Raw genomic sequence first — 17816 nt, 5'->3', positions numbered from 1 at the left:
GTGCTTACAGCAGTGTCATTTTGTCATATACACACACACACACACACACACACACACACACACACACACACACACACACACACACACACACACACACACACACACACACACACACACACACACACACACACACACACACACACACACAAGTTTGGGGTCACTTAGAAATGTCCTTGTTTTCCAGTAAAATATACATTAAATGAGTTGCAAAATGAATAAGAAATATAGTCAAGACGTTGACAAGGTTATAAATAATGATTTTTAATTGAAATAATAACTGTGTCCTTCAAACTTTGCTTCATCAAAGAATCCTCCATTTGCAGCAATTACAGCCTTGCAGACCTATGGCATTCTAGTTGTCAATTTGTTGAGGTAATCTGAAGAGATTTCACCCCATGCTTCCTGAAGCACCTCCCACAAATTGGATTGGCTTGATGGGCACTTCTTACGTACCATACGGTCAAGCTGCTCCCACAACAGCTCAATAGACATTTTACTTTTCTTTAATTTTCTTTTTTTACATTTAGGGTTGAGATCCGGTGACTGTGCTGCCAACTCCATCATAGACAGAATACCAGCTGACTGCTTCTTCCCTAAATAGTTCTTGCGTAGTTTGGAGCTGTACTTTGGGTCATCGTCATGTTGTAGGAAATTGGCTCCAATTAAGCGCCGTCCACAGGGTATGGCATGGCGTTGCAAAATGGAGTGATAGCCTTCCTTCTTCAAGATCCATTTTACCCTGTACAAATCTCCCACTTTACCACCACCAAAGCACCCCCAGACCATCACATTGCCTCCACCATGCTTGACAGATGGTGTCAGGCACTCCTCCAGCATATTTTCATTTTTTTCTGCTTCTCATGAATGTTCTTCTTTGTGATCCGAATACCTCAAACTTAGATTTGTCTGTCCATAACACTTTTTCCTCTGTCCAGTGTCTGTGTTCTTTTGCCCATCTTAATCTTTTCTTTTTAATGGCCAGTCTGAGATATGGCTTTTTCTTTGCAACTGTGCCTAGAAGGCCAGCATACCGGAGTCGCCTCTTCACTGTTGACGTTGAGACTGGTGTTTTGCGGGTACTATTTAAGGAAGCTGCCAGTTGAGGACTTGTGAGGCGTCTGTTTCTCAAACTAGACGCTCTAATGTACCTGTCCTCTTGCTAGGTTGTGCACCGGGGCAACAGTTTTCAGCTGTGCTAACATAATTGCACAAGGGTTTTCTAATAACGTGCTTTGAAAGGCTGGTCATGGCTCACATCAACACCATTATTCCAGAAACCCTAGACCCACTCCAATTTGCATACCGCCCCAACAGATCCACAGATGATGCAATCTCTATTGCACACTGCCATTTCCCACCTGGACAAAAGGAACACCTATGTGAAAATTGACTACAGTTCATCGTTCAACACCATAGTGCCCTCAAAGCTCATCAATAAGCTAAGGACCCTGAGACTAAACACTTACCTCTGCAACTGGATCCTGGACTTCCTGACGGGCCGCCCCCAGGTGGTAGGGGTAGGTAACAACACATCCGCTATGCTGATCCTCAACACAGGGGCCCCTCAGGGGTGCATGCTCAGTCCCCTCTGTACTCCCTGTTCACTGATGACTGCACGGCCAGGCACGACTCCAACACCATCATTAAGTTTGCCGAAGACACAACAGTGGTAGGCCTGATCACCGCCAACGACGAGACAGCCTATAGAGAGGAGATCAGAGACCTGGCCGTGTTGTGCCAGGACAACAACCTCTCCCTCAACATGATCAAGACAAAGGAGATGATTGTGGACTACAGGAAAAAGAGGACCGAGCACGCCCCCATTCTCATTGACGGGGCTGTAATGTAGTGGAGCAGGTTGAGAGCTTCAAGTTCCTTGGTGTCCACAACACCAACAAACTAACATGGTCCAAGTACACAAAGACAGTAATGAAGAGGGCACAACAAAACCTATTCCCCCTCAGGAGACTGAAAAGATTTGGCATGGGTCCTCAGATCCTCAAAAGGTTCTACAGCTGGACCATTGAGAGCATCCTGACTGGTTGCATCACTGCCTGGTATGGCAACTGCTCGGCCTCCGACCGCAAGGCATTATAGAGGGTAGTGCGAACGGCCCAGTACATCACTGGGGCCACGCTTCCTGCCTTCCAGGACCTCTATACCAGGCGGTGTCAGAGGAAGGCCTTAAAAATTGTCAAAGACTCCAGCCACCTTAGTCATAGACTGTTCTCTCTGCTACCGCACCGCAAGTGGTACTGGAGCGCCAAGTCTAGGTCCAAGAGGCTTCTAAACAGCTTCAACCCCCAAGCCATCTAATCAAATGGCTACCCAGACTACTTGCATTGCACCCCCTTTACACCGCTGCTACTCTCTGTTGTTATCATCTATGCATAGTCACTTTAATAACTCTACCTACATGTACATACTACGTCAAATAATCGGTGCCCCTGCACATTGATTCTGTACCGGTACCCCCCTGTATATAATCTCCCTATTGTTATTTTACAGCTGCTCTTTAATTACTTGTTAATTTTATTTCTTATTCTTATCCATATTTTTTTAAACTGCATTGTTGGTTAGGGGCTCATAAGTAAGCATTTCACTGTAAGGTCTGTTGTATTCGGCGCATGTGACTAATACAATTTGATGGTTAAAATTGATGGGAAGATGGATGGAGCCAAATACAGGACCATTCTGGAAGAAAACCTGATGGAGTCTGCAAAAGACCTGAGACTGGGACGGAGATTTGTCTTCCAACAAGACAATGATCCAAAACATAAAGCAAAATCTACAATGGAATGGTTCACAAATAAACATATCCAGGTGTTAGAATGGCCAAGTCAAAGTCCAGACCTGAATCCAATCGAGAATCTGTGGAAAGAACTGAAAACTGCTGTTCACAAACGCTCTCCATCCAACCTCACTGAGCTCGAGCTGTTTTGCAAGGAGGAATGGGCAAAAATTTCAGTCTCTCGATGTGCAAAACTGATAGAGACATACCCCAAGCGACTTACAGCTGTAATCGCAGCAAAAGGTGGCGCTACAAAGTATTAACTTAAGGGGGCTGAATAATTTTGCACGGCCAATTTTTCAGTTTTTTATTTGTTAAAAAAGTTTGAAATATCCAATAAATTTCGTTCCACTTCATGATTGTGTCCCACTTGTTGTTGATTCTTCACAAAAAATTACAGTTTTATATCTTTATGTTTGAAGCCTGAAATGTGGCAAAAGGTCGAAAAGTTCAAGGGGGCCGAATACTTTCGCAAGGCACTGTATATCCACAGTAAAACGAGTCCTATATCAACATAACCTGAAAGGCCACTCAGCAAGGAAGAAGCCACTGCTCCAAACCCGCCATAAAAAAGCCAGACTACGGTTTGCAACTGCACATGGGGACAAAAATCGTACTTTTTGGAGACATGTCCTCTGGTCTGATGAAACAAAAATAGAACTGTTTGGCCATAATGACCATCCTTATGTTTGGAGGAAAAAGGGGGAGGCTTGCAAGCCGAAGAACACCATCCCAACCGTGAAGCACGGGGGTGGCAACATCATGTTGTGGGGGTGCTTTGCTGCAGGAGGGACTGGTGCACTTTACAAAATAGATGGCATCATGAGGGAGGAAAATGATGTGGATATATTGAAGCAACATCTCAAGACATCAGTCAGGAAGTTAAAGTTTGGTCACAAATGGGTCTGCCAAATGGACAATGACCCCAAGCATACTTCCAAAGTTGTGGCAAAATGGCTTAAGGACAACAAAGTCAAGGTATTGGAGTGACCATCACAAAGCTCTGACCTCAATCCTATAGAAATTTTGTTGGCAGAACTGAAAAAGCGTGTGCGAGCAATGAGGCCTACAAACCTGACTCAGTTACACCAGCTCTGTCAGGAGGAATGGGCCAAAATTCACCCAACTTATTGTAGGAAGCTTGTGGAAGGCTACCCAAAACGTTTGACCTAAGTTAAACAATTTAAAGGCAATGCTACCAAATACTTATTGAGGTAATATGTAAACTTCTGACCCACTGGGAATGTGATGAAAGAAATAAAATCTGAAATAAATCATTCTCTCTACTATTATTCTGACATTTCACATTCTTAAAATAAAGTGGTGATTATATATATATATATATCTCTGAGATTCTTCAAAGTTGCCCCCTTTGCCTTGATGACAGCTTTGCACACTCTTGGTATTCTCTCAATTAGTTACCTGGAATGCATTTCAATTAACAGATGCACATTGTTAAAAGTTAATTTGTGGAATTTCTGTCCTTCTTAATATGTTTGAGCCAATCAGTTGTGTTGTGACAAGGTAGGGGTGGTATACGGAAGAAAGCCCTATTTGGTAAAAGACCAAGTCCATATTACGGCAAGAACAGCTCAAATAAGCAAAGAGAATTGACAGTCCATCATTACTTTAAGACATGAAGGTCAGCCAATGAGGAAAATTTGAGCCATTCCATATGTCTTGATGAGGAACCAGAATCCTGAGAGAGTACGATGGTGGCATAACAGTATAATGATGACAGAGGATGCTGCCAGCCCCAGTGCTGTTCTTTACAACAGAGAGCAAATGACTCCCAATAATTAAACACAAAGGAAGATGAGCTTCTCTCCAGAGACTGGTTTCTACTAGACCGTTGTTCTCACAACTTTACGTATGGAAATATCTTTACCAATGTCACCCCAAACATTCTTTAAGGCAGTGATATTCAAAGTCGGGGTCTGCAGTGGGGTCGCCAATCAGTCAAAAGTTTCGGCACACCTACTCATTCAAGGGTTTTTCTTTATTTATACTATTTCTACATTGTAGAATAATAGTTAAGACATCAAAACTATTAAATAACACATGTGGAATCATGTGTTATTTATGTGGAATCATGTGTTAAACAAATCAAAATATATTTGAGATTCTTCAAAGTTGCCACCCTTTGCCTTGATGACAGCTTTGCACACTCTTGGTATTCTCTCAATTAGTTACCTGGAATGCATTTCAATTAACAGATGCACATTGTTAAAAGTTAATTTGTGGAATTTCTGTCCTTCTTAATATGTTTGAGCCAATCAGTTGTGTTGTGACAAGGTAGGGGTGGTATACGGAAGAAAGCCCTATTTGGTAAAAGACCAAGTCCATATTACGGCAAGAACAGCTCAAATAAGCAAAGAGAATTGACAGTCCATCATTACTTTAAGACATGAAGGTCAGTCAACACAGAACATTTAAAGAATTTGAAAGTTTTTTCAAGTGCAGTCGCAAAAACCATCAAGCGCTATGATGAAACTGGCTCTCATGAGGACCGCCACAGGAAAGGAGGACCCCAGAGTTACCTCTGCTGCAGAGGATAAGTCAATTGGAGTTAACTGCACCTCAGATTGCAGCCCAAATAAATGCTTCACAGAGTTCAAGTAACAGACAGATCTCAACATCAGCTGTTCAAAGGAGACTACGCGAATCAGGCCTTCATGGTCGAATTGCTCCAAAGAAACCACGCCTAAAGGACACCAATAAGAAGAAGAGACTTGCTTGGGCCATGAAACACAAGCAATGGACATTAGACCAGTGGAAATCTGTCCTTTGGTCTGATGAGTCCAACTTTGAGATTTTTGGTTCCAACCGCCGTGTCTTTGTGAGAGTAGGTGCAAGGATGATGATCTCCGCATGTGTGATTCCCACCGTGAAGCATGGAGGAGGAGGTGTGATGGTGTGGGGGTGTTTTGCTGGTGACACTGTCAGTGATTTATTTAGAATTCAAGGCACACTTAACCAGTGTGGCTACCACAGCATTCTGCAGCATTATGCCATCCCATCTGGTTTACGCTTAGTGGGACTAGCATTTGTTTTTCAACAGGACAATGACCCAACACACCTCCAGGCTGTGTAAGAGCTATTTGACCAAGGAGAGTGATGGAGTGCTGCATTAGATGACCCGGCCTCCACAACCACCCGACCTCAACCCAATTGAGATGGTTTGGGATGAGTTGGACCGCAGAGTGAAGGAAAAGCAGCCAACAAGTTCTCAGCATATGTGGGAACTCCTTCAAGACTATTGAAAAAGCATTCCAGGTGAAGCTGGTTGAGTGAATGCCAAGATTGTGCAAAGCTGTCATCAAGGCAAAAGGTGGCTACTTTATTCCATGTGTTATTTAATAGTTTTGATGTCTTCACTATTATTCTACAATGTCAAAAATAGTAAAAATAAAGTAAAACCCTTGAATAAGCAGGTGTGTCCAAACGTTTGACTGTTACTGTATATATATATTTGGTACCACCAAGACTCTTCCTAGAGCTGGCCGTCAGGCCAAACCGAGCCATCGGGTGAGAAGAGCCTTGGTCAGGGAGGTAACTAAGAACCCGATGGTCACTCTGACAGAGCTCCAAAGTTCCTCTGTGGAGATGGGAGAACCTTCCAGAAGGACAACCATCTCTGCAGCACTCCACCAATCAGGCTTTTATGGTAGAGTGGCCAGACGTAAGCCACTCCTCAGTAAAAGGCACATGACAGCCTACTTGGAGTTTGCCAAAAGGCAACTAAAGACTCTCAGACCATGAGAAACAAGATTCTCTGGTCTGATGAAACCAAGATTAAACTCTTTAGCTTGAATGTCAAGCGTCACGTCTGGAGGAAACCTGGGACCATCCCTACGGTGAAGCATGGTGGTGGCAGCATCATGCTGTGGGGATGTTTTTCAGTGGCAGGGACTGGGAGACTAGTCAAGATCGAGGGAAAGATGAACGGGGCAATGTACACAGAGATCCTTGATGAAAACCTGCTCCAGAAAGCTCAGGATGTCAGACTGGGGCGAAGGTTCACCTTCCAACAGGACAACAACGCACACATCCAAGACAATGCAGGACTGGCTTCGGGACAAGTCTCTGAATGTCTTTGAGTGGCCCAACCAGAGCCCGGACTTGAACCCGATCGAACAGCTCTGGAGAGACCTGAAAATAGCTGTGCTGCAAAGCTCCCCATCCAACCTGACATAGCTTGAGATGATCTGCAGAGAAGAGTGGGAAAAACTGCCCAAATACAGGGGTGCCAAGCTTGTAGCATCATACCCAAGAAGACTCGAGGCTGTAATCACTGCCAAAGGTGCTTCAACAAAGTACTGAGTAAAGGGTCTGAATACTTATGTAAATGTAATACTAAAGTTTTTTGTTTTATATATACATTTGCAAACATTTCTAAAAACCAATTTTTGATTCGTCATTATGGGGTATTGTGTGTAGATTGAGGAGGGTAAAAGAAATTATAAAATTAATTTTAGAATAAGGCTGTAAAGTAATAAAATGTGGAAAAGTCAAGGGGTCTGAATACTTTCTGAATGCACTGTAAATATAGATATTTTTATGAAACAATTGATGCCTTTCTTTCAACATTTCAGTGGATCTGTAACAGCATTTTTACTCATTATTTATAGAAAACAACCAACATACTAATAAGACTTTTGAAATGTCTATTTAAGAATATTGTTAAATTGTAGACAAATCACTTCATTAGAAGTGCAAATCATCTGACACAACTAGGCCATATGTGGGGTTGTTGAGTCTCTGTAACGTAAGTAACATCTTCAGACAACATGTAAAAGGTTTCATCCGGAGCATATGTCTGTCTATCAGCCGTGAAGCGCAACGATAGTGACTCGGGGTGGGTCACATTTTTCAGCGGCGTTGCACTGCTCTACAACAGTGGCAGTTTGTGGCTGTGACGGCTAGCGCCAGAGGTGCTACTTTTCCTTCTTTGACTTTTGGGAAGCATTAGGCGCGGAGCTGGGCTGTGAACCATGAAGGCTGCCTGGCCACAGGCCCTCTCCCAGGCCATGGCTGGGGCTGTGCGTGCTGAGGAAAGGTAACAGATTCCAGTTCAATGATGAGTCAATAACTGGCTTAAGGGAAAGTGTCTGAGCACATAGCATAGAAATATGAAATGAGGGGTAAGCTGTGGACTTTTTCAAATTAAATCTGTCTGAAAAGTAAAATAAATACACTTATTTTTCTGTTCTAACTGCTCTGGTGAAACAGTATAAACCAATAAAATACCAAAAGGACGTTGTGTTATTTTACATATTTGAGATCCAACAACGTCAATAAAATTCAGCAATTTTTAAACACAACATTGTATTATATGCCCATATTCACATCAAACACGATTGCAGTACTAAAATGTCAAAGCATCCTTTAATTTCAGCCCTACTTTGTGTGAACGGAGTAGTTTCAAACTCTCCTGAGATGTTCAGAACAAGAACTGATGACCTTTCATGAATTGTCATCATATAATTATGTGACAAAACAAACACCCATGTTTATGTCCAGACATATTGTTGTCGACTATGTTCATTCCTATTCATCACTTTATAATTTCATACTCCCCAATAAAACATGTCAAGGCCGAGAAATGACTGTAAAAGTGTCGGGTCTGGCGTGGATTCAACTGTGTCTGGTTGATGAATGTGTTGGTTGGAACTTTTCTAAAGACAAAACGAGTCTCGCAGGGGAAAATAAATACCATTCCATATTTGTCTTGATGAGGAACCAGAATCCTGAGAGAGTACGATGGTGGCATAACAGTATAATGATGACAGAGGATGCTGCCAGCCCCAGTGCTGTTCTTTACAACAGAGAGCAAATGACTCCCAATAATTAAACACAAAGGAAGATGAGCTTCTCTCCAGAGACTAGTTTCTACTAGACTGTTGTTCTCACAACTTTACGTATGGAAATATCTTTACCAATGTCACCCCAAACATTCTTTAGGGCAGTGATATTCAATGTCGGGGTCTGCAGTGGGGTCGCCAATTAGTCAAAAGTTTCGGCACACCTACTCATTCAAGGGTTTTTCTTTATTTGTACTATTTCTACATTGTAGAATAATAGTTAAGACATCAAAACTATTAAATAACACATGTGGAATCATGTAGTGACCAAAAAAGTGTTAAACAAATCAAAATATATTTGAGATTCTTCAAAGTAGCCACCCTTTGCCTTGATGACAGCTTTGCGCACTCTTGGTATTCTCTCAACTAGTTACCTGGAATGCATTTCAATTAACAGATGCACATTGTTAAAAGTTAATTTGTGGAATTTCTGTCCTTCTTAATGTGTTTGAGCCAATCAGTTGTGTTGTGACAAGGTAGGGGTGGTATACAGAAGATAGCCCTATTTGGCAAAAGACCAAGTCCATATTACGGCAAGAACAGCTCAAATAAGCAAAGAGAATTGACAGTCCATCATTACTTTAAGACATGAAGGTCAGTCAATACGGAATTTGAAAGAATTTGAAAGTTTCTTCAAGTGCAGTCGCAAAAACCATCAAGCGCTATGATGAAACTGGTTCTCATGAGGATCACCACAGGAAAGGAAGACCCAGAGTTACCTCTGCTGCAGAGGATAAGTTCATTAGAGTACCCAGCCTCAGATTGCAGCCCAAATAAATGCTTCACAGAGTTCAAGTAACAGACAGATCTCAACATCAACTGTTCAAAGGAGACTGCATGAATCAGGCCTTCATGGTCAAATTGCTCCAAAGAAACCACTGCTAAAGACCGAGGCTCTGCATCTGTCCTCGTGCTCCTAGACCTTAGTGCTGCTTTTGATACCATCGATCACCACCTTCTGTTGGAGAGATTGGAAACCCAAATTGGTCTACACGGACAAGTTCTGGCCAACTTTAGATCTTATCTGTCGGAAAGATATCAGTTTGTCTCGGTGGATGGTTTGTCCTCTGACAAATCAACTGTAAATTTCGGTGTTCCTCAAGGCTCTGTTTTAGGACCACTATTGTTTTCACTATATATTTTACCTCTTGGTGATGTCATTCGGAAACAAAATGTTAACTTTCACTGCTATGCGGATGACACACAGCTGTCATTTCGATGAAACATGGAGAAGCCCCAAAATTACCCTCCCTGGAAGCCTGTGACTCAGACATAAGGAAGTGGATGGCGGCAAATTTTCTACTTTTAAACTCGGAAAAAACAGAGATGGTTGTTCTAGGTCCCAAGAAACAAAGAGATCTTCTGTTGAATCTGACAATTAATCTTGATGGTTGTACAGTCGTCTCAAATAAAACTGTGAAGGACCTCGGCGTTATTCTGGACCCTGATCTCTCTTTTGACGAACATATCAACACTGTTTCAAGGACAACTTTTTTCTATCTACTTAACATTGCAAAAATCATAAACTTTCTGTCCAAAAATGATGCAGAGCAATTAATCCATGCGTTTGTTACTTCTAGGTTAGACTACTGCAATGCTCTACTTTCTGGCTACCAGAATAAAGCACTAAATAAACTTCAGTTAATGCTAAACACGGCTGCTAGAATCTTGACTAGAAACCAAAAAAATGGATCATATTAATCCAGTGCTAGCCTCTCTACACTGGCTTCCTGTTAAGGCAAGGGCTGATTTCAAGGTTTTACTGCTAACCTACAAAGCATTACATGGGCTTGCTCCTACATATCTTTCCGATTTGGTCCTGCCGTACATACCTACACTACGGTCACAAGACGCAGGCCTCTCTCTCTCTCTCTCTGTCTCTGTCTCTGTGCATGCTGGGAGTTTTTGGGAGTTTGAGTGTTTGGTGCGGAGGACTCTGTCCTAACTAACTTTCTAGACTCTTTTCTTGATCTTTTCCTTACATTTTATTGTCTATGGTGTACGGTTAATGCAATATTTGTTTAGCGGTATCCACAGTTTTTTTCAGAGTTAGGGTGGAAGAGGACAGAGTAAGTTTTCTGGGGTTTGCAAGGTGTGGTATGCGCGATGGCTTCTCAGCCTAGCGCGGAGGAGACGCTGTCGATACGGCATGGATTCAGGTGTGTTCCTGAGAATGGAGTTAAGGTGGAGGAGATGCTGTCGATACGACATGGATTCAGGTGTGTTCCTGAGAATGAAGTTAAGCTGGAGGAGGTTCTGCTCGCGGTCGGCGAACAGGTAGGAGCTGAATTTATACATTCTGCTTCTAGAATGAACAAAGCGGTGATGGTGTTCATGAAAAGAGAAAATTTGGTTGGTAGGCTAATTGTTAGCGGAATATTTGTAAGGGATGTGTTGGTGCCAGTTTTACCTCTTTCTACCCCTTCGACAAGAGCAGTTGTTGCAAATTTACCTCCGTTTATTACGGACGATCAGATCAGGAAAGAGCTGAGTCGTTTTGGTAAGTTTGCTAGCGGGTTTCGTGTACTGTCGGCAGGTTTTCAGGCAGCTGCTGTTAAGCACGTTGTTTCGTTCCGGAGGCAAGTGTTTATGTTTCTGAACAACAATGAGCAACAGCTAAATGTGCATTTTAAAGTGAGGCATGGGGAGGGGCTCTATGCAGGGTTTGCCAGCACAGACAGTCTACGGTGTTTTGAGTGTGGGGATTTGGGGCATAAGAGCTTTGCGTGCCCACATAAAGGCCGTAGACAAAGTGAGGGTACAAGCGCTGGTGGGGGAAATCGAGATCAAAGTGCAGGGGGTAATGAGATGCAGACAGCAGAGGCTGGGCCTAGTCATACCAGGGATGGTGGGGTAGCTGAGGCTGGGTCTAGTAAGGCAAGAGATGGTAGGGTAGAGAAGGCTGGGTCTAGTCAGACTAGAGATGGTGGTGTAGCGGAGACTGGGTCTAGTCAGGCTAGAGATGGTGGTATAGCGGAGGCTGGGTCTAGTAAGGCTAGAGATGGTGGTGTAGCGGAGGCCGGGTCTAGTCAGGCTAGAGATGGTGGGGTAGTGGAGGCTGGGTCTAGTCAGGCTAGAGATGGTGGGGTAGTGGAGGCTGAGCCTAGTCAGGCTAGAGATGGTGGGGTAGCTGAGGCTGGGCTTAGCTATGATATGGAGGGTGGTGTAAACGATGCTGGGCCTAGTCATGCTATGGAGGGTGGTGTAGAGGATGCTAGGTTTAGTCAGGTTATGATAGTGGATGAGGAGAGTACAGTGGGGAAGTGTAAGAGACTGGGGGGGAGGAGGGTGCCAAGCGGAAAAGGAAAAAGGGTGTGGTTAAAGGCACAATGGAAACTTTGCCTGTTGCTGTGGGGGATGCCCTGACCAGAGAGGAAGGGCAGGTGGTCAGGGTGGGAGATAGAGATGAGGAGGAAAGTGAGTCTGAGGAAGAGGAGGTTTTTTTTCAGACTCCTCTTCAATAGGCCCGGAGCTGACAGCCAGTCAAGCAGAGGGGTCTAAGTACACGTTGAGAGAACTGACAAGGTTCCTGAATGAGACCAAGGGGAAAAAAGTTAATCTTGAGGCTTTTTTCCCTGATTCAAGAAAGTTTGTACGATCAGTACAACATGCTGTGAAAAATGAGGGGCATGGTGTCCTCTCACCCAGGAAACGGTTTAGGTTGAGGAAGTGGGTCACAACAGTGCGTAAGGGTCTACCTTCGGACACTGTTTAGATGTATACTTTCTTTCTGACACTGGGGTTTTTGAGCTTTGCTATTGGTCTTTTTTCTCTGCTGGCTTTTCTCCCACTTCTTATGGAGACTCTTCGGGTAGGCTCGCTCAATATAAATGGCGCCAGAGATGCGGGAAAGAGGAGTGTGTTGGGTGAATATGTAAAACAAAAAAAAGTGCAGGTGTTGTTTCTGCAGGAGACACATAGTGATGTGTTCAATGAAGTCGATTGGGGGCTCTGGTGGAAAGGGGCAAGTGTGTTGAGCCATGGGACAAATCTTACTGCAGGAGTGGCAGTCCTTTTTGCACCGGGTCTGTCTGTAAAAATTTGCTCCTCAAAGGAGGTGTGTAGGGGTAGGCTCCTTGTTGTTAAAGCAGAAATTAACAACATGGGGTTTGTCTTTATAAATGTGCATGCGCCTAACACAGGGAGAGAAAGAGGGGTTCTATTTGGGAGTCTTAGACAGGAACTCTCACAGGTAGCGCCTGAGGAGACACTGGTGGTTGGAGGGGACTGGAACTGCACAATGGATTTTACAAAAGACAGAAATGGGGAAGAGCCTCATTCAGTGTCAGTGGGAGTGTTAAGGGATATTATTAATCAGTTTGACCTAGTGGATGTTTGGAGAACTAAACATCCGAACACAAGACAGTATACATGGGTGAAGGTTTTTGGGGCTAGGGTGAGAGCAGCCCGACTTGATCGGTTTTATATGTCTAGGAATCGGAGCAATAGGCTGTTGGGCGCTACCATTCTCCTGGTGGGGTTTTTCGATCATCACATAACCATGGCTCGGCTGTCTATTTCACCAGGGCCCCGGCAGGCATCCTATTGGAAATTCAATGTAAAGCTCTTACAAGATGCCACTTTTTGCACAGGTTTCCAGACCTTCTGGGAAAGGTGGAGGCAGCGAATAGAGGATTATGAGTCTCTGAGCCAATGGTGGGATGTGGGGAAAGTCCAAATTCGGCTTTTCTGTCAACAGTACACAGCTCTCTCATCCTCAGAGGCTAGGAGAGTTTTGGGGGAACTAGAGCGGTGTATTAGTGAGATGGAGGTACAGATGGTGGGACAAGGCAATGTAGGCCTCCAGGCTAATTTAGCTGAATTACGCAGGGACCTGGGCAGTTTTTCCAGGTTAAAGCAAAGGGAGCACTTGTAAGAGCTAGATTCTCCATGCTCAAGGAGATGGATGCTCCCAGCTCCTTCTTCTTTGGTTTGGAAAGACAGAGCAGTGAAGCCAAGGGTATGCATTGTCTACGGCTGTCTGATGGGCGGGTGACCTCTGTGGTGGGTGAGATGCGGGAGCGGACTGTGGAGTTTTATACTGAATTGTATAGGGCAGAAGAGTGTGATCCTTTGTGTGCTCAGGTCTTGTTCACAGGACTCCCTAAACTCTCTCTGGCACAGAGGGATGATTTGGACGTTCCTCTGTTGTCCCATGAACTGGCAGAGGCCGTAACCCAGATGTCCACCGGTCGTGCACCGGGGGTTGATGGACTCCCAGTGGAGTTTTATAAAAAATTCTGGGGAATAATTGGACAGGACTTCTTTTGCGTGTTGCGTGAATGCGTCGGGGTAGGAGAGTTGCCGATGAGCTGCCGTCGGGCGGCTCTGACTCTCCTGCCCAAAAAAGGGGACTTGTGTGAACTTAAGAACTGGAGGCCTGTGGCATTGCTCTGTGCGGACTACAAGATATTTGCCAAGGTCCTCTCTAACAGACTGAAGTCCCACTTGGACTCGATTGTACATAAGGACCAAACATATTGTGTACTGGGACGCTCAATCACGGACAACTTATTCTTAATTAGGGACATGTTGGACTTGTCGAGAGGTTCTAATGTGAACTTTGGACTGGTCTCTTTAGATCAAGAGAAGGCTTTTGATAGAGTGGACCATGAGTATCTGTTTAATGTGATGTCTGTGTTTGGGTTTGGGAGGAGTTTTTTGACCTGTGTGAAGCTGTTGTATGCTGGGGCGTCATGCATGGTCAAGGTGGGAGGGGGGCTCAGTAGGCCAGTCTGGGTGAGACGGGGCATTAGACAAGGATGCCCTCTATCTGGGCAGTTATACACACTAGCCATTGAGCCTTTTTTAGGACTGCTACGCAGGAGACTGCAGGGAGTGTGCTGGACAGGCATGGATGTGGTGACAGGAATAGCAGTGTCAGCATATGCAGATGATGTCTCTGTGATGGTCAGGGATGGCCAAGATATGCAGGCACTGGAGACCAGTCTGAGGGTGTACGAGGGAGCTTCATCAGCTAAGGTAAACTGGGGCAAGAGCAAAGCTCTGTTATGCGGGGCATGGGGGGATAGGGCTCCTCCTCTGCTTCCAGGGGGTTTGCAGTGGGGTTGTGAAGGGCTTAAAGTGTTGGGGGTGTACCTGGGCTCGGAGAGGTGGGTCAGGAAGAACTGGGAGGGGCTGTCACAGGCAGTGGTGTCAAGACTGGCCAGGTGGAGGTGGCTCCTGTCCCAAGTGTCATATAGAGGGAGGGTGCTGATAATTAACAACCTGGTGGCATCTTCCCTGTGGCATAAACTGGCTGTCCTCAACCCCCCTGCCGGTCTGCTCGCAGACCTGCAACGCAAGCTGGTGGACTTCTTCTGGTCGGGCCATCACTGGCTGAGGGCGGCAGTGTTGTATATGACCGTCCATGAAGGAGGACAGGGCTTGGTGGAACTGGAGAGCAGGATGGCTGCTTTCCGGCTAAAGGCGGTGCAGAGACTGCTGTACCATACTGATGTTGGCTGGAGGGAACCAGCATGCGCGCTGCTGAGGAGAGCTGGCGGATTAGGGTTGGACCGGCAGCTGTTCCTCATGAAGCTGGAGAGGCTGAGTACAGCAGGTCTCTCAGATTTTTACTCTGCGGTGCTGAGGGCCTGGCAGCTGCTAAGGCACACGCGAGAAGGGGGTGTGGAGCCTGGGCTGTGGGTGTGGGAGGAGCCCATCTTCAACAACCCAGCCATCCCTTTGAGATCGGTCCAGTCGGCCACCCTGCAGAGGCAACTGATAGCAGGGGGTGTAAAAAGGCTGGGTATCCTGAGACTGCTGGGAGAGGAGGGGTGGAAAACCCCGGAAGTCTTGGCACAACAAACAGGAATAACGTCTCTTAGGCTGCTGGAGCAGCCAAAGGGGGAGGGGCCACCAAGTTTTCCGCCACTGCAGGTGACGGCAGAGACTGGAGACTGGCAAGGGGGTCTGGAGGACTTGTTAGATTTTAACACTCCGAGCCTGGGAGAGTTTGAAGGGGTGGGAGGTAAAGCCCTCTACAACCTCTGTGTTAAGGTTAGGAACATTAGGAGCCTAACAGGAGTGAAGGCACATCAGTGGCAGGGGGTATGTGGGGCAGAGAGTATGGTGAGTTTTAGATGGAGGGGGCTTTACAAACCCCCAGTACCAAAGAGGTCAGGGGACCTCCAGTGGAGGGTTCTTCATGGAGCCCTGGCCACTAACAGCTGGTTGGTACGGGTTGAACCAAGAGTCGGACAGGAGTGTCCTTTCTGTAAAATGAAAGAAACAGTCCATCATGTGTTTTCTGTGTGCACCAGGTTAATGCCATTAATGTCTCTGTTGGAATGTCTGTGTGAGAGGTTGGGGGTGGTCTTTACTGTTGGGGTGTTCATAATGGGATACAGGTATTCAAGTAAGGAGAAGGAAAAATGTGTTTTGTTGAATTTTCTGTTTGCTCAGGCAAAGTTAGCTATTTGGCTAACAAGGAGGAACAGGGTCAAAGGGGGGGGGGATAACAGACCCTTTACTATTGTTTAATGGGATGGTCTCTGCGCGCCTTAGGGTTGAGTTTGAGTTCTATAAAATGATAAAACGTGTGGAGATGTTTCAGGAGATATGGTGTGTTGGGGGGGCTGTCTGTATAGCTGGGGAAGATGTTTTGGATATACGGTTGTAGGAGTGGGTATTGTTTTGAGTATTGTTTTGTTGGTTTGTATCATGTGGTTGCTGGAAAGGCGAGTATGGTACATGTATGCATCACAGGATGTATTTTTTGTTTTATTTTTAAGGGGGGGGGGGTGTTGGGTGGTGAGTTTTAAATGAAATGAGAATGTTTCAGTAAAGAAAGTCAGTCAGTCAGTCAGTCAGTCAGTCAGTCTCTCTCCCTCTCTCCCTCGGCTATGGAACCCTGACCTGTTCACCGGACGTGCTACCTGTCCCAGACCTGCTGTTTTCAACTCTCTAGAGACAGCAGGAGCGGTAGAGATAGTCTGAATGATCGGCTATGAAAAGCCAACTGACATTTACTCCTGAGGTGCTGACCTGTTGCACCCTCGACAACCACTGTGATTATTATTATTTGACCCTGCTGGGCATCTATGAACATTTGAACATCTTGGCCATGTTCTGTTATAATCTCCACCCGGCACAGGCAGAAGAGAACTGGCCACCCCTCATAGCCTGGTTCCTCTCTAGGTTTCTTCCTAGGTTCTGGCCTTTCTAGGGAGTTTTTCCTAGCCACTGTGCTTCTACACCTGCATTGCTGTTTGGGGTTTTAGGCTGGGTTACTGTACAGCACTTTGTGACATCAGCTGATGTAAGAAGGGCTTTATAAATACATTTGATTGATTGATTGATTGACTAAAGGACACCAGTAATAAGAAGATACTTGCTTGCGCCATGAAACACAAGCAATGGACATTAGACTGATGGAAATCTGTCCTTTGGTCTGATGAGTCCTAATTTGAGATTTCTGGTTCCAACCACCGTATCTTTGTGAGATGCAGAGTAGGTGAACGGATGATCTCCACATGTGTGATTCCCACTGTGAAGCACGGAGGAGGTGGTGTGATGGTGCTTTTCTGGTGACAGTCTGTGATTTATTTAGAATTTAAGGCACACTTAACCAGTGTGGCTACCACAGCATTCTGCAGCGTTACGCCATCCCATCTGGTTTACGCTTAGTGGGACTAGCATTTGTTTTTCAACAGGACAATGACCAAACACACCTCCAGGCTGTGTAAGCGCTACTTGACGCATCAGATGACCTGGCCGCCACAATCACCCCGACCTCAACCCAATTGAGATGATTTGGGATCAGTTGCACCGCAGAGTGAAGGAAAAGCAGCCAACAAGTGCTCAGCATATGTGGGAACTCCTTCAAAAATGTTGGAAAAGCATTCCAGGTGAAGCTGGTTGAGAGAATGCCAAGATTGTGCAAAGCTGTCATCAAGCCAAAAGGTGGCTACTTTGAAGAATCTCAAATCTCAAATATATTTTGATCTGTTTAACACATTTTTAGTTACTACATGATTCAATGTGTTATTTCATAGTTTTGATGTCTTCACTATTCTACAATGTAGAAAATAGTAAAAATAAAGAAAACCCCTTGAATGAGTAGGTGTGTCCCAACTTTTCACTGGAACTGTATATATTTTTTTATTCGTAACAAAAAATGTAGAGTACAGATTATTGCATGGGACAAAGGTTTTTGA

The 17816-nt window shown here is 45.0% G+C and overlaps 1 protein-coding gene across 2 annotated transcripts in view; it reads right to left on the bottom strand.

Moving 5' to 3' along the window:
* The window catches only part of dph6 (diphthamine biosynthesis 6), a 95418-nt gene that overhangs the window by 6437 nt on the left and 71165 nt on the right, over positions 1-17816 (bottom strand). The window lies entirely within an intron of this gene.

This window comes from Salmo trutta, chromosome 33, assembly GCF_901001165.1.
Source record: "Salmo trutta chromosome 33, fSalTru1.1, whole genome shotgun sequence".
NCBI classification, from domain to species: domain Eukaryota; kingdom Metazoa; phylum Chordata; class Actinopteri; order Salmoniformes; family Salmonidae; genus Salmo; species Salmo trutta.
Note: the sequence above shows the minus strand (reverse complement) of the source record. Positions and strands in the feature narration are given on the sequence as shown.